Source organism: Rutidosis leptorrhynchoides, chromosome 5 (genome assembly GCF_046630445.1).
Source record: "Rutidosis leptorrhynchoides isolate AG116_Rl617_1_P2 chromosome 5, CSIRO_AGI_Rlap_v1, whole genome shotgun sequence".
Lineage (NCBI taxonomy): Eukaryota > Viridiplantae > Streptophyta > Magnoliopsida > Asterales > Asteraceae > Rutidosis > Rutidosis leptorrhynchoides.
This window is the reverse complement of record NC_092337.1, coordinates 39,719,111-39,737,274: the sequence shown is the minus strand read 5'-3', so window position 1 is coordinate 39,737,274 and position 18,164 is coordinate 39,719,111.

Below are 18,164 nucleotides of genomic sequence, written 5' to 3'. Positions count from 1 at the left end.
TCAACTCTCAACGCTCGACGCAACGGACTAAAAATTACAAATCAACTATGCACATAAATATAATATAATATTTAAATAATTCTTATAATTATTTAATATATTATATATATTTATAAATCCGTCGGCAAGAAAGACTCCAAAGTATCTGAGCTATAATTTCAAACTCCGCGACTCGCGGAGTTTGAAGGCCAAAAAGGCCGCGAGTCGCGGAGCCCCAATTTCAGAAAATCCCTATAAAGCTCGCGCATTCTGATCGTAATCATCATCTTTTTTCTTCTCCTCATTCATACGTAAAATATATATATATATATATATTTATATTTTAATTTTAATTTTAATTTTAATTATAATTCTAATAATAAGGGTATGTTAGCGAATGTTGTAAGGGTATAAGTCAAAATTCTGTCCGTGTAACGCTACGCTATTTTTAATCATTGTAAGTTATGTTCAACCTTTTTAATTTAATGTCTCATAGCTAAGTTATTATTATGCTTATTTAATCCGAAGTAATCATGATGTTGGGCTAATTACTAAAATTGGGTAATTGGGCTTTGTACCATAATTGGGGTTTGGACAAAAGAACGACACTTGTGGAAATTAGACTATGGGCTATTAATGAGCTTTATATTTGTTTAACTAAATGATAGTTTGTTAATGTTAATATAAAGATTTACAATTGGGCGTCCCTATAAATTACCATATACACTCAATCGGACACGATGGGCGGGGTATTTATATGTACAAATAATCGTTCATCTAACCGGACACGGGAATGGATTAATAGCCACTAGAATAATTAAAACAGGGGTGAAATTATGTACAAGGACACTTGGTATAATTGATAACAAAATATTAAAACCTTGGGTTACACTCAGTCGACATCCTGGTGTAATTATTAAACAAAATATTAAAATCTTGTTACAGTTTAAGTCCCCAATTAGTTGGAATATTTAACTTCGGGTATAAGAATAATTTGATGAGGACACTCGCACTTTATATTTATGACTGATGGACTGTTATGGACAAAAACCAGACGGACATATTAAATAATCCAGGACAAAGGACAATTAACCCATGGGCATAAAACTAAAATCAACACGTCAAACATCATGATTACGGAAGTTTAAATAAGCATAATTCTTTTATTTCATATTTAATTTCCTTTATTTTATATTTAATTGCACTTCTAATTATCGCATTTTTATTTATTGTTATTGTATTTAATTGCACTTTTAATTATCGTACTTTTTAATTATCGCAAGTTTATTTTATCGCACTTTTATTATTCGCAATTTCATTATCGTTATTTACTTTATGCTTTAATTTAAGTCTTGTATTTATTTTTAATATTTTACATTTGGTTTTAACTGCGACTAAAGTTTTAAAATCGATAAACCGGTCATTAAACGGTAAAAACCCCCCTTTATAATAATAATATTACTTATATATATATATTTGTATTTTTATAAAAGTAAACTAATATAGCGTTAAGCTTTGTTTAAAAAGATTCCCTGTGGAACGAACCGGACTTACTAAAAACTACACTACTATACGATTAGGTACACTGCCTATAAGTGTTGTAGCAAGGTTTAAGTATATCCGTTCTCTAAATAAATAAATATCTTGTGTAAAATTGTATCGTATTTAATAGTATTTTCTGCTAAAATTAATAACTATTTTATACCACTCCGCTACCACATCAAACTCTCTATTCTGTTTCTTGTCAAAAACCATCTTGGAAACCTTGTACCACCACCTCCGAACCACCCATGATCAACCCACTTCACCTCTTGATTACCAACAAACCACCATCCGTCTACATTATCTCCTACCACCTTCATGACCTTCTCTTACTCATCTCCACAAACCTGCTACCATGCTGCTACTATATATGATTCATGTCAAGCGAAATTAATGGAACCAGACTGCTTTCATCTTTTATTTTCGATTACATACTCGCTGCTATTTTTGCCAAACATCATCATCTTTTATTCTTGTTTGACCTGCAACCTCCTATTGCTATTACTGCGTATTTTTCTGTTTACATCCCAACAACAAGCCACCGAGACCAAACTATTACGGTTTCTATTAAAATTCAAAACAACCATCTCAATCACCCTACCATTATCACCTTCATTTAGACATAACCATCATCTTCGTTGTCATTACTGCAACTGCTATTCTTCCTGTTTTGAATCGAACCCATAAAATATGTTGAACACCCGTTAATACTTCCGTCTAAACAATCAACCCAAACAAACCCACGTAAACTACACAAAACAAAGTCACCCATTAATGCTACTATTTCTCGAAACTTTTCTATTTTTAATTCGAAACCCACCAAACCATCTCACCTCCTGTTAATTATTGTTACTGCTACATACAGTTTCTGTTTCATCTCGAATCAAACTCAACTCAATCACCCTGAAAGCTAAATCTGTTGCTGTTATACCCACGTTTTTATTTCTGTTGAATCCAAGCCATTCGAGCACCCAATAATCGCTGTTATTCTATCCAAAAACGCCAATCAAAGCCTTTTACCTGCTACTATTATTCCTTGTTTTTCTTCTCTATTTTCCAAACAAGTGAAAGGCGAGTGAGGATGTTATAAAGATGATAAAGGTAAGCCTGACAGCCTGTTACCACTAACTTGTGTTTATTGCTGTTTCTCCAACGAACCCCACTTGATAAAAAAAATATAAACGAAACCCTCTTTAAAATTTTTGTCGACTTCTGTTGTTATTCCTGGGTATTAACTGAGCACCGAAAACCTTTTTATATCTTGGGCTTGAATTAATTATAGATTGGGCCGATTAAGTGTTGCTGGGCCAAGGTTTTCAGTTGGGCCGAAATTGGTTACTGCTTGTCTGCTATTTAAAAGTTAAAACGCGAGGTTGATAGGGTAAATGATCATGGTGTCATGATAATGATACGATTGTGACAATAATATTGATGGTTATGATTTTATGTGGGTAATGATATAAAGTGGTGATTTTGATTCTAATAATTATGCTAGAACATGATGTTATAGAATTACGAATGATGATGATGATTCTGTGATGAAATGATGATAATAGGAAGATGAGAATGATGATAATTACTTGAAGAATTGGTGATGATATTGATGCTATACGATAGAGGTGGTGACGATAATGAAAACCCGTTAAGATGATGATGATGTATAGTCAAGATGATGATTTTTATGATCATGATAGGATTATCATTATGTCGATGGTTTAGGCAAACGATTAGGATTATGGTTATGATGCATATAGAAACGATGAACATGAAATAATGGGAGGGAATGATGTCGAGTATAAATGATAGGAAGGAGATGAGAAACGGTTTAATATAGTTTATATATTTTAGCGTGCGAATTATTCCAGAAAAGATCAAACAGCTTGGGTGGTTTGGGTGTGTGTTTGTTATGCGAGAGGTCATGGGTTCGAGCCTGGGCAGTGGCGTGTTTTTTTTAGAAGCTTGTTTCTTCAAAGGTTGTATTCTAAAATTATTATTATTATTATTATTATTATTATTATTATTATTATTATTATTATTATTATTATTATTATTATTATTATTATTATTATTATTATTATTATTATTATTATTATTATTATTATTATTATTATTATTATTATTATTATTATTATAATAATAATAAAAATAATACATTTTATTATTATTATCATTAATATTATTATTACTATTATTAACATTAATATATTTATTAACAAGTATTATTATTATTATGTATTATTAGTATTAAGAAATTTTTATCAAAATTAGTGTTTTTATTGTAAAAATAAAATAAACTTTTATTTTATTTTATTATTATTACTATCATTATTAAAAATTTTATATATTTTTGTTATTATTATCATTTTTATTATCAAAATTAACATTTTATTAGTATTGTCATTATTATTATTATTATAAGTATCATTTTATTTTCATTAACACTATAGTTATTATCATTATTTGAATTATCATTATCATTAATATTTTTATTATTATTAGTAACATTATTATTATCATAACTATAAATACTATCATTACTAAAGTATTATTACTACTATTATTATTATAAAAAAATACAACCTTTTATTTATTATTAATAGTATTTTACCAAATAAATATTAGTTACATAAAAATATACTTAATACATATAACATAACTATATTAATATTTTTATAATAAATAATAAATATTTATTTAAAGTATATATGAAATAAATGAACTTAATTAATTACTAAAACCTATAATTATTAAATATAACAATTATATCACTAATAATAATAAATTTGTTCGATTACGATTATATGTGTTAATATATATAATTGAATATAGGTTCGTGAATCCGAGGTCAACCTTGCATTGTTCAGTTCCATCGTATGCATATTTTTACTACAAAATATCGTAGAGTGAGTTTCATTTGCTCCCCTTTTAAATGCTTTTGCAGTATATATTTTTGGGACTGAGAATACATGCGCTGCTTTTATAAATGCTTTACGAAATAGACACAAGTAATCGAAAACTACATTCTATGGCTGGATTATTAAACCAAATATGCCCTTTTAGTCTGGTAATCTAAGAATTAGGGAACACACACCCTAATTGACGCGAATCCTAAAGATAGATCTATTGGGCCCAACAATCCCCATCCAAAGTACCGGATGCTTTAGTACTTCGAATTTATCATGTTCGAAGGGAGTCCCGGAATGATGGGGATATTCTATATGCATCTTGTTAAGGTCAGTTACCAGGTTTCAGTCCATATGAATGAATTTTTATCTCTATGCAGTTTGCGAAATGCCTAATATGAGATTAAGTTTATGAGAAATTGAAATATGAAATCTTGTGGTCTATTAAAATTTGAAAATGATTGATTACGATAAACCTATGAACTCACCAACCTTTTGGTTGACACTTGAAAGCATGTTTATTCTCAGGTATGAAAGAAATCTTCATCTGTGCATTTGTTCATTTTAGAGATATTACTTGAACTCATTCATGATATATTTCAAAAGACGTTGCATTCGAGTCGTTGAGTTCATCAAGATTATTATTAAGTCAATTATAGTTGGATATATTATGAAATGGTATGCATTCCATCAACTTTCGATGTAAAGAAAGACTGTCTTTTAAAAACGAATGCAATATTTGTAAATTATATCATATAGAGGTCAAGTACTTCATGATGTAACCATATGTTATTGTATTCGTCCTTATGGATTAGGACAAGTCTTTAGAGGTGGTATCAGAGCGGTGGTCGTAGTGAAACAGGTCTTGCATTAGTGTGTCTAACAGGTAGTTGTTAGGATGCAATAGTGAGTCTGGACTTTGACCTAGTAGTTGTTAGGTTATGTTAATAAGTCTGGACTTGAACCTGGTCTGCATGTCAAAAGTTTTGCTTACCGTTCTTTGTCAAAAAATATCTACCTATCATTTTCAGTCTCGACGCGTCTTATTGCAATTATTGCATAGATGATGTATAGACGAATTTATATCCCATCACATTAAATCTTGTCGGACACGTTTCCTTAATTTCCTCCGTAATCTACGGGATCTTCTGTACTATATTTAGGTATTATATGTAATTAGAATATCATCCGATATTCAAAAATCATTTCATATCGAAAACTCTTTATCTAACTGTACAAGACGGAACTCGCAACTAGTTCAAATTCCTTAGATTCCGACAACCATTCTAATATGGATTTCGACTCAAGCTCCGAAGACAGTGTAACCGGAATGGATCAACTAATCAGTCATCACCAATTCTGGATGAATTGGGGATGGGTTCGTAGTCTACTTAATCATTGGAGACAAGAAGAAGGCGATCCCTTCCAACCACCTTATTGCCCTCTTGGCGATGAACCTGAAGCACTTACCGACGAACCTGTTCGTAATACCATTTTCTCTCTCATTTCCAGAGTATCTCATCACGATTATATACTATATCAAATTCTAGATCTTATTTATCCGCTCGTCCAAACCGACAATCATCCCGGTGTAATAGAAGAAGTCAACGAGCTTCGCTCTCAGATAGTGGCTTTGGAGAATATGGTGCAAAGGTTACAAGCACCAGTGGCAACACCAGTAGCAACAGTACCACCATCAGCAACACACCAGCAGCATAACCAGTACCACCATCCACAACATCCACATCCCATGATTCAACATCACAAAATGTCCCACGAACATTAACATCATACGCACTATAGATACCAAGGAGTACCAACAACAATGAACGATGAAGTATCGATCCATAACTTCATTGAAGAAATATTCTGCGAAGAATATGTGGTTCTTAATAGCTAACGATGAAGTATTGATCCATAACTTCATTGAAGAAATATTCTGCGAAGAATATGTGGTTCCTAATAGTTCTAGAGACTACTTATTCTAGCTCAAACCGAAAATCATATGAGTTTAATATCATATTAACTCATTAAATCCATGTTACATCTGAAGAAAATATATATGTATATATGTTCTCATAAAGATTGTAATTAAAAATTCTTTTGTACAAATTGTTAATGGTGAAAATATTTTAACGGGTAGGTAATACCCGAGGAATATTTAGATTCCACATTAATAAGTTACACTGTACATTCTTCCAATCCGATTCAATAGTCATTTACTATCCTACTTACATCCACTGATATACATATTCGTTCACCACAGAATAACCATTTTCATTCAATTTCATATTTGGATTTTGACTTATCAGAATCCAACAAGTGGCATAATGAAGAAAAAATTGGACAAAAAATAAAATTTGTTAGAAACAAATAATTTAACTATGAGAAGAATTTTGTTAAAAATCCACGCTAACTATTCCTAACTAACTGTTTCTAGCTAACTGATTACATTTTATTTATTGCAATTTATTTATCGCAATTTATATGCTCGCAATTTTATTTATCGTCATTTAATTTTCTGTTATTTATTTTACGCACTTTAAATATCGGGACACGTATACAAGGTTTTGAAATATCATATCGACGCATCTATATATATTATTTGGAATAACCATAGACACTCTATATGCGGTAATGCTCTAGTTAGCTATACAGGGTTGAGGTTGATTCTATAATAATATATATACTTTGAGTTGTGATCGAGTCTGAGACATGTATACAATGGGTAATTACACGTATTAATTAATTCGAATATAATATATTAAACTATATATGAATTATTGAACTACTAACTGTGGACTACTAACATTGGACAATTAAAATGAATTAAAATAGTGATTATAACATATGAAACTAAAAATTTCTTCAAGTTTGCCACTTGATTTCATCTTAAACCTCATTTGTATCTTGACGATTACAATCTGCGTTCAAACCTTTCATGATTCTTGAAAACACCTCAATTGAGAGGATGAATCAACCGCACTTCATCTACGGAAGAAAAGATTGATGCATATAGTTGTGCACCTGAAAAATCTCAGAACCTGAGTAAATATTTAACACGTATCTGTGCTAGCTCCTTTGGCATTGTTATTATCAAAAATAACATTGCAATTCTTTTTAGATTAGTCAAATTTTTCACAGCTCCAACAAATCAACTTCAATTTTTCATTCGAATAAACCTTATTATAAAGATTACCCCTTCATCATCGTTATCGGAGAAATTTTTATATTCCACCATATTACCAGCAGATGTACCAGCAACCTCGTTGCTCCGTGATTTAAATCTATCCAAAAAATCACTATATTTATTCATTGAAACCCTATCATATACTCATCCGCATCTTATAACGAGAATTACCATACCAATTACCAGGAAATGGCAATCAATATTTTGAATCTCGCAGTGTTACTACATATAACATTTACCTCTTAGAATTATGACCTTCCATTCTGAAATTCTGAAAAGCACTCAGTTCATGAATCAATACTCCAAATTCTGAAAAAAGTTGAATGAAGCAGCAGAAACTGTAGACAACTGTAAACCACCCTAACCGTCGGAAGTTTGATGATAAAGAATAGTATGCTGGCAAAGCTCAGAAAAGTTGGAACTGGAAAACGGATTGAACAAATCATGAAGAAGGCTATGGACAAATCACAAAGACTAAACCTGCCTTCAAAGAATCCAAATGATTCTGTTTCTGATGAAATCTTTAGCGAATACCTTGTTCCGTAATTGTTCTAAATCATTGTGAATGAATTTCTTCATCACATTTTGATTGTAGAATTATAAGATATTATCGTATCTTTCATTATAAATATCCTCGATATTTCTGAAGATACAATCATAACTATTCTCATCTGAGATTATGCACCTCTTTGCGCTATCTGTGTTATATCATAAAAGAAACTATTTTAGTTTCTAAATTTTGAAACCTTCGAGTTTAAAGTATGAATGTTTTTGAAGTAATGTTATGAATTGGAGCATGAGTTAGTATAATATAATGACATTTGATCAACGTGATTATATTACAGTAAGTCATGCTGAGTTTCTAATGAAACGTGATGATTCACAGACTATAACATCATCATGTGCCATGTTACACGACTCTTACATTCTATCTAATCTATAAACACATCAAGAATATATTTTCTTGATAGTCCTATCATTTCCCCTAAATTCTGGTAATTTGACAAATCAAGATCTACTATTACAATCTCTCTCTTAGAACATTAATCGTGTTCATTCGAAACTCCAAATCTACAAAATTCTGGATCGTTATTCGCTTGACTTAAAGTCAGGAAGAGAGAGAACAAAAGTATGGAACTCTAAAATATAAAGGAAACGAAGGGAGTGGATTATAGTGAAATATCAGATGGAGCAATCGTGACAGATTATCGCATTTAATCGAAGAGGATCCTAATTTCCTTAATTTCCGAAGAACCAAATCTTATTACAAAGATTTTCTCCAAATCCCTTGAATTCTGGAAATCAACCGTGACTACATCACCGGTTAAGACGTATCTCATTGAAAGGACCCGTTCATATACATTATAAACGATTCACAATAGTTGATTACATTGCGAGGTATTTAACCATTATATGATACATTTTACAAACATTGCATTCATTTTTAAAAGACAATCTTTCTTTACATCGAAAATTGACAGGCATGCTGATGTTATGCGAGGTGTATATAAAATAGTTATTAATTTTAGCAGGAAATACTATTAAATACGATACAATTTTACACAAGATATTTATTTATTTATAGAATGGATATACTTAAACCTTGCTACAACACTTATAGGCAGTGTACCTAATCGTACAGTAGTGTAGTTTTTAGTAAGTCCGGTTCGTTCCACAGGGAAATCTTTAAACAAAGCTCAACGCTATATTAGTTTACTTTTATAAAAATACAAATATATATATAAGTAATATTATTATTATAAAGGGGGGTTTTTACCGTTTAATGACCGGTTTGTCGATTTTAAAACTTTAGTCGCAGTTAAAACCTAATGTAAAATATAAAATAAATACAAGACTTTAAATTAAAGCGTAAAGTAAATAACGATAATGAAATTGCGAATAATAAAAATGCGATAAAATAAAATTGCGATAATTAAAAAGTACGATAATTAAAAGTGCGAAAAAAAGTGCGATAATTAGAAGTGCAATTAAATATAAAATAAAGGAAATTAAATATGAAATAAAAGAATTATGCTTATTTAAACTTCCGTAATCATGATGTTTGACGTGTTGATTTTAGTTTTATGCCCATGGGTTAATTGTCCTTTGTCCTGGATTATTCAATATGTCCGTCTGGTTTTTGTCCATAACAGTCCATCAGTCATAAATATAAATTGCAAGTGTCCTTGTCAAATTATTATTATATCCGAAGTTAAATATTCCAACTAATTGGGGATTCGAATTGTAACAAGGTTTTAATACTTTGTTTAATGAATACACCAGGTTATCGACTGCGTGTAAACCAAGGTTTTACTACTTTGTTAACAATTACACCAATTACCCTTGAATGTAATTTCACCCCTGTTTTAATTATTCTAGTGGCTATTAATCCATTCCCGTGTCCGGTTAAATGAACGATTATTCGTACATATAAATACCCCGCCCATCGTGTCCGATCGAGTGTATATGGTAATTTATAGGGACGCCTAATTGTAAATCTTTATATTAACATTAACAAACTTTCATTTAGTTAAACAAATATAAAGCCCATTAATAGCCCATAGTCTAATTTCTACAAGTGTCGTTCTTTTGTCCAAACCCCAATTATGGTACAAAGCCCAATTACCCAATTTTAGTAATTAGCCCAACATCATGATTACTTCGTTTTAAATAAGCATAATAATAACTTAGCTACGAGACATTAATATAAAAAGGTTGAACATAACTTACAATGATTAAAAATAGCGTAGCGTTACACGGACAGAATTTCGACTTACACCCTTACAACATTCGCTAACATACCCTTATTATTAGGATTTAAAATTAAAATTAAAATTAAAATTAAAATATAAATTATATATATATTACGTATATATTGAGAGAGAGATTGAGAAATAAGATCTGAAATTTGATCAGAATTCGGTTTGCTTTATAGCCAGAAGTGAAATTTGGGGCTCCGCGACTCGCGGCAAAATGCCCTTAAAACTCCGCGAGTCGCGGAGATAGAAATTACAGCTCAGTCCTTGGAGTTTTCTCTGCCGACGGTTTTTAATATATATATATAATATATATATAATTAATATAATTAATTATATATTATATTATATTTATATACATAGTTAACTTGTAATTTTTAGTCCGTTGCGTCGAGCGTTAAGAGTTGACTCTGGTCCCGGTTCCGGATTTTCGAACGTCCTCGCGTACAATTTAATATCTTGTACTTTGTGTTTTGAATCTTGTACTCTTGTGATTTCGAGACGTTTCTTATCAATAATTGGAACCTTTTTGATTGTCTTTTGTACTTTTGAGCTTTTTGGTCGTTTGCGTCTTCAATTCGTCGAATCTGTCTTTTGTCTTCACCTTTTATTATTTAAACGAATATCACTTGTAAATAGAACAATTGCAACTAAAAGCTTGTCTTTCTTGAGGAATAATGCTATGAAATATATGTTCGTTTTTAGCATTATCAAATATTCCCACACTTGAGCGTTGCTTGTCCTCAAGCAATATTGTCTTGAAATACTAGAATCACTTCTTTATTCTTCACACTTTGTACATCAGTGATTTCTATACGGCGGTATAAACAATGGTAGTAACGATATGGTTTACAGTCCCACATGACTATAAAAATTTAGATCCATTAAGGAAATTGGATCTTTATGAAAACATTTGATCTTTTGAAAATTAAATCTAGTTTTTTTCCCTAGATAAGTTTTCCGGAATAACCCTTTACCGGTGTTTGCAAAATATTTTTGTGGGTTTTGTGGGTTTCAGATTTGAAAATTTTAGCTCAAAACTTGCGGTTTTGTGTCACCCACTTGCTAACCTTGTATTTGGAAAGCAACACGTCCAGTTTACTTGTCCCGTATATTACCTTTCGGTAAACTACCGTCCGGTTGTAAAGGAAAGCGTTGAACAAGCAACTGTTAAGGCAATGTCCCGTGACATGCTTTTAATTATGGTCTATAACGTGTCGGACGCAATTACTATCCTTGGTAGATGCAATAGTAAAGCTCACCCTTATAATTTTTCGGTCTGGCACAAGGTCCTGTCTTCGACCATGCTATGCAACCACCGTTCTTACGGTTGACACCCGATTTGGTTCAGGTGACCTAATGAATTCCAGGTGAATTCCTAGGATTTTACGTTCAATGGTAATGAACGCATTGAAAATAGGGTTTTCAGAAAACAAATCGGTTTATAATTTTGATCAAAATATTTTCTTGTTTAAGCTCGAGTTTAGATATCATCGAATTCCATGAGTTTGTAATTCTCAATCTTTAAGGTCAATCTCTAGGATTGAGTAATATCAGTCTTAAAAGCTGATTTTTAATCTTTAAGGAGATTATCCTTTCTGGGGATCTGATTCATTAGTCTTATCCAGCTAATTTGCATGGTGCCCCCCCATTGTACGAGATAAATCCTTCTCATGGTTAGGATAAATCTGACCACTTGGCGACCCTGTTTAATGCTGAGGTCCGTGGATTTCCTGCTGATTTTAGTGATGACTTTTCTAGATTTTTCGTCAACCTACAGCTGGTCTGAACGACAACTTCATGACCTAAATCAAGAAGCGCGTTTCTTTTTCGGAAGACTTTACTTCCTTTTAATGATGGAATTGATTCATCGTGTAGATCCATCTCTTCTTTTCTTTCATCGGGTAAAACAGTTTAGTTTAGTCCAAAGCAAAAGTATTTTCAGTTATTTGTTACAGATATATGTGACATATGTTTAAAATAACTTGGTAAATTTTCCCACACTTGGCTTTTATTTTCCTTTTTATCGTCCTCTATTCCATTTTAAATGAATTTTAACATTTTAGTTTGTTTCTCAATTTATGTCCTTTCCGAGGTAACAATAATTTCGGTGTTAAAACCTAGTTTTATCGTTCATAAATATGTATAAACATGATTTTAATTCATTTAATTGAAAATTTTGAAAAATTTTACTAGAATTGGGTAGTCAGTATATAAGACCAGGGCTGTTCTTTATTATCAGAGAGCACTAGATTCTAATACAACTACTGCTTTACTAGTATTTTTAATGGTAACCAAGTGTTTAATATAAAAATTTTAAAATCCGAAAGAATTTAATCCCTTCCCACACTTAAGATCTTGCAATGCCCTCATTTGCAAGAAATCAGTAACAATTTAAATTATTGAGGGTGATTTGTGTGAAAATGATTAAATTTTTACCAAAGTTTCCAAATATATTGGCGTTTGTTTGCTGAATGATAAATGGTGCACATCATTTGTTCATTCCGTCTTGTTGTTATTTCACATGTATTTTGCATCTTGTCGTCAAAATTAGTTGCTTTTGCTGAACTTAATGCCAGTCTTTGAAAATGCGTTGTTTTACCCTGTTGTGTACATAAGATAAACTGCAAACATATATACATATTTTTGAAGTTTGGTATATTACCCCACATTCAAAAATTATTAAAATCTAAGAATAAAAGTTAGATAATTATAAAAATGATTACAATATTAACAAAAATATTAAATGTATCAATAATTACAAATTACAAAATAATAAAAAAATAATAAGTAAACTAAGGATGATATTGGTACCAATAGGGGTTCCACGCATAACCATAAGTGCTATAGAATGCTTCGGCAGGGTCATACGTAGGATATGGTGGCTGCATCTCTATCGACCAAGGAGGGAAGACGGGTTTCGGTGTAGGAATATAGTTTCTACCTATATGTTGGCAATGCGCTATGATCTGGTTCTGATGAACTTGCCAATCTTCAAATGCTCTCTGTCTAGCATTTTCGTATTCCTGAGAAGCTATAAACCTATGCATTTCTTGCATCTCATTCCCCCCTCCTACATTACCTTGTTCCTGGTTTCTCTCTACCTGTGGATGTCTACCATTGTATCGTACTGCGGCGTTATTTCGCCGCTTCAAAACTTTCGCACCATGGTATACATTTAAACCTATAGTGTCGCGGGGTTCCGGCTCTTCTACTAATAATCCCCCCGACTTATATCCACACCGAGATATTCACCAATCAAAGTAATAAAAATACCACCTCCTATTATGCTATGTGGACGCATCCCCCGAACCATAGCTGATAAATAATAACCCACACAATATGGTATACTTACAGCGCTGTGTGGGTCTCGAATACACATATGGTAAAACAAATCTTGTTCATTTACCTTTTCTTTGTTTTTACCCCTTTGTGTAATCGAATTAGCTAAAAACCTATGTATTACTCTTAATTCGGCTCTATCTATATCCAAATAAGAGTAGTTTCCCCCTTTGAAACGGTGATGGCTTGTCATTTGACTCCACACACCGTGTGTATCAAAATTCTCATCTATCTTTCTACCGTTTAGTATCAATCCTCTACAATCGGCAGACGCTAACTCCTCAGGCGTATATATACGTAAAGCCTGAGCCATGTCCAGTAAAGACATGTGGCGCATCGAACCGCCTAATAAAAATCTAATAAAAGAACGATCGGTTAAACTAGCTACCCGATCATTCAACTCTATACTACATAACAACTCTTCACACCATACTTTATATACAGGTCTGCGTATGGTGAATAAACATATCCAGTCATTAAAAGAAGAATTACCATACCTCTGTACTAGTAATTCCCTAATTGGCCCGGCCAATTCTACAGCTTCTAAGGGTCCCCATTCTATGACCCTCGGTACCTCAACAACCTTGGAATGAAGAGTATGCAAACCCCGTTGATATTTTGGATAATCTATCCAAAGTCTGTCAAATCGCAGGTTCGGGTGCAACTCTTCCAAATGCATATCGGAAAAGGTCATGACCGGATGAGGTACATCCTGCTTGTAGTAGTTATCTACCTCCTGTTGTTCCAAGTTCTCAGCAGGAGCATGGCGGGCTTGGGATGAAGATTCACCCCTTTCATTCTGCAAAACACATCAAACACAAATTTTGTGCATCCAAATATGCATTAGTGTCAGCAAAATCATCAATCAAAATAATTACAATGACATTATCAATTTATATCAAACTTAAGCTTATTTTCACATTTTTATCAAATCTACACTTTTTCAAATAAGCATATACGAAAATGTTCGCCAAGTTCATAAGCATTCAACTCAAATAACATGTCAAAATAATCATTACTAGCAAATAAACAAGTCTCAAATGGCATTATCTTTCAAAAATCAAGTTCATGAATTTTGGACTTGAAAAAGTCCACTTTAATTCTCAAAATCATGTTTAGGCTCAAAGTTTGGATCATTTAACTACCTAGACATGTTACACTACTCAATTTAGCAACAATTCATGACAAAAATCGGCCATAACCTGTTTATATCAAAAAGCCCCAAATTGCTCAAGAACACAAACCCTAGATTATTCAAAATTTGAAGTTTAAGGCTTCTAATCATGTTAAACAGCATCAATCTAGGTTATACAAGCATAATACATAAACAATTTAAGTCTAATTACACTAAAAAGCATCAAAATCAAATTGGGGAAAAAATAGCTCAAGAACACCAAAATTCGGATTAAATGGTGTTTAGGTGTAGAAATTTACCGTTTTTCTTGAGAAATTCTTAGATAGCATCCTTCTCAACATGATTTTAGCAAAAAATTTGGTGATTAACGGTTAAAAATTGGGATTTTTGGGGGTGATTTTCGGTGGTTTTCGGGTGCAGTTTCGAGTGTTTATGCAGTGTGTTTGTGTGTGGGGGAATGAAACTGATCAGTTTTTGCGTTTTATTTTTTTTTCTGAGTTTTGGTCCCTCCGCGAGTCGCGGAGGTTTGCACTTAAAACTCCGCGAGTCGCGGAGTTTGCTCTTTTTTTTTTTTTTTTTTTTATAATCTTTAACTTATAAAACAATTAAGAAATTAATTTTAAAATTTTGTTTCCCTTGTTATTTAGGACGAGGTCGTTTCGGATCGATGTCCTAGTCCGTCCCTCGACAAAATTTTAAAATTTGTCTTTTTGTAGCGATTGTTTTAAAAGCTAAGATTTTTGGGTTTTTTAAATGTTTTTGGCATACTCTAAATCAATAAGATTAAAAATAATGATAATAAAAGTTCTCGTCCCTCCCTCGGGTAAAGCAATTTCGGTTCAAAGACCTAGTCTTCAACTTACGACGAATTTTAAAAATCATATTCTTAACTTAATGAGATAAAGTAAATTTTTGTTTTTAAATTCACACAACTTAAATATAAAATTCAAAATTATTAAAAATTCAAAATTCACACCAAACTTAAAATTTGAAATGCATAAAATTAAAAATTCATATTTTAAAAATTAAAAATTCACACCAAACTTAATTTAAAAATTCATATTATAAATTCATACCAAACTTATATTAATTTTTCAAATATTTACAATTTTAAATATATTGTTTTTACAAAATTTACAATATTAATTTAAGATTTAAATATTAATTTTAAAAACATGGTAAAAATAAAATTAAAAATCTTTTTGTCTTTTTATCCCACTTTAATCAATCAAATATTATCAAAAATATGCGCCCCTCTTTTCGGTAAAGTAATTTCGGTTCCAAGACCTAATTTAACTCATGACGAATTTTTGAAATATTTTGGGTTGATTGATTAAAGATATTTATACCTTAAGAATAAACGTTAAATTTCGCAGTGATGTAATAAATTTTTGAATGATATCAATAATTTCGGTCGCCAAACCTAATTTTATTTAATACCAATTTAATACTTTTTAGCGAACAAATTAGCGTTTATTATCAAAAGGTTAAAAATAAATAAAAACTGTACAAACATACCTGTGAAATAGATTTCTTAGTTATATGATCTATTATATTCATAAGATAGTCGGTTTAATTGGTTTTCCATGGCTGCATAGGCGTAACCTCGAGCATTCATTGTCTTTTCTTCTAAACATATGAACGGTCCGTCTCTGCATAAAGTAACAAATTCGGTATTTGAATAGGTTTGATTATTTGAATATTTACCTCCATGTGACCATTTTCCGCATTTGTGACATCGTTCTAGGTGTCGTGCTCTTCTTTTCGCTGCGGATTTTGATTTTCCTTTACCAAATTGTAACTTATTATCTTCGCATCTGGATCCTTTTCTAACTCCGTCCATTCTTTCTCTGATTACTGATACTATTTCACTCGGGAGTATGTCATTATTACGTTTAGTGATCAAAGCGTGTAGCATTAGACCATGGTTTAGTTCACAGGCAGTCTTCATTTCGTAAAAACCTAAAAAAAAATAAAAATTCAGAATGGGGGGAGAAGACTAGTTCTTTAGGGTCTGCTAGGGAAAGACCATACGTGTTCCATTTTCGAGAACTACACGAAAACAGACAATCTAACTCTAACAGAAATACATATTATCCTTTAAAGACTTGATTCTCCCCACACTTAGTTAGCTGTGGTGTCGAAATTGTGATTAACTTCGTTGTCGACTTCCATCGGACCATGTATGTAATGTTTAACTCTGTGACCATTAACTTTAAATTCAATCCCATTTGAATTTATCAATTCTATCGTTCCGTATGGGAAAACTCTTTTGACTATGAATGGTCCAGACCATCTTGATTTCAATTTTCCAGGAAATAGCTTGAATCGTGAATTGAAAAGAAGAACTCTGTCTCCTTCTTTAAATTCTTTTGAACTTCTGATTCTTTTATCATGCCATTTCTTCGTTCTTTCTTTATAGATTAACGAATTTTCGTATGCTTCATGTCTTAATTCTTCTAATTCATTTAGTTGACTTAATCGTAGACGTCCAGCTTCATGTAAATCAAGATTACATGTCTTCAAAGCCCAAAATGCTTTGTGTTCAATTTCTACTGGAAGATGACATGCTTTTCCATAAACAAGTCTAAAAGGTGTGGTTCCAATTGGAGTTTTGTAGGCTGTTCTAAAAGCCCAGAGTGCATCCTCCAATTTAATGGACCATTCCTTTGGATTTGTTCCTACGGTTTTCTCTAGAATACGTTTTAAAGCTCGGTTGGTATTTTCAACTTGTCCACTTGTTTGTGGATGATATGAGGTGGAGATTTTATGAGTTACTCCATATCTTTTAAGAACTTTCTCAAGTTGATTATTACAGAAATGAGTACCCCGATCACTTATTAAAGCTTTCGGTGTTCCAAACCTTGCAAAAAGACGTTTTAAAAAGTTGACTACAACTCGTGCATCGTTAGTTGGGAGAGCTTGTGCTTCCGCCCATTTAGATACATAATCAATGGCTACGAGTATATATAGATTATTATGAGATTTTGGAAATGGACCCATAAAGTCAATACCCCAAATGTCAAATACTTCACATACTTGGATGACATTTTCTGGCATTTCATCACGTTGACTTATTTTTCCGGCCCTTTGACATGCATCACAGGATTTGCAAAGAAGGTGTGCGTCTTTGTAAATTGTAGGCCAATAGAATCCAGCTTCATAAACTTTTCTTGCTGTTAGTTGAGGCCCATAATGCCCTCCTGTTGGTCCTGTGTGACAATGGTTTAAAATTTTACTAGCTTCATCTCCAAATACACATCGGCGTATTATTCCATCGGGACAACTTTTAAACAGATGTGGATCTTCCCAGAAAT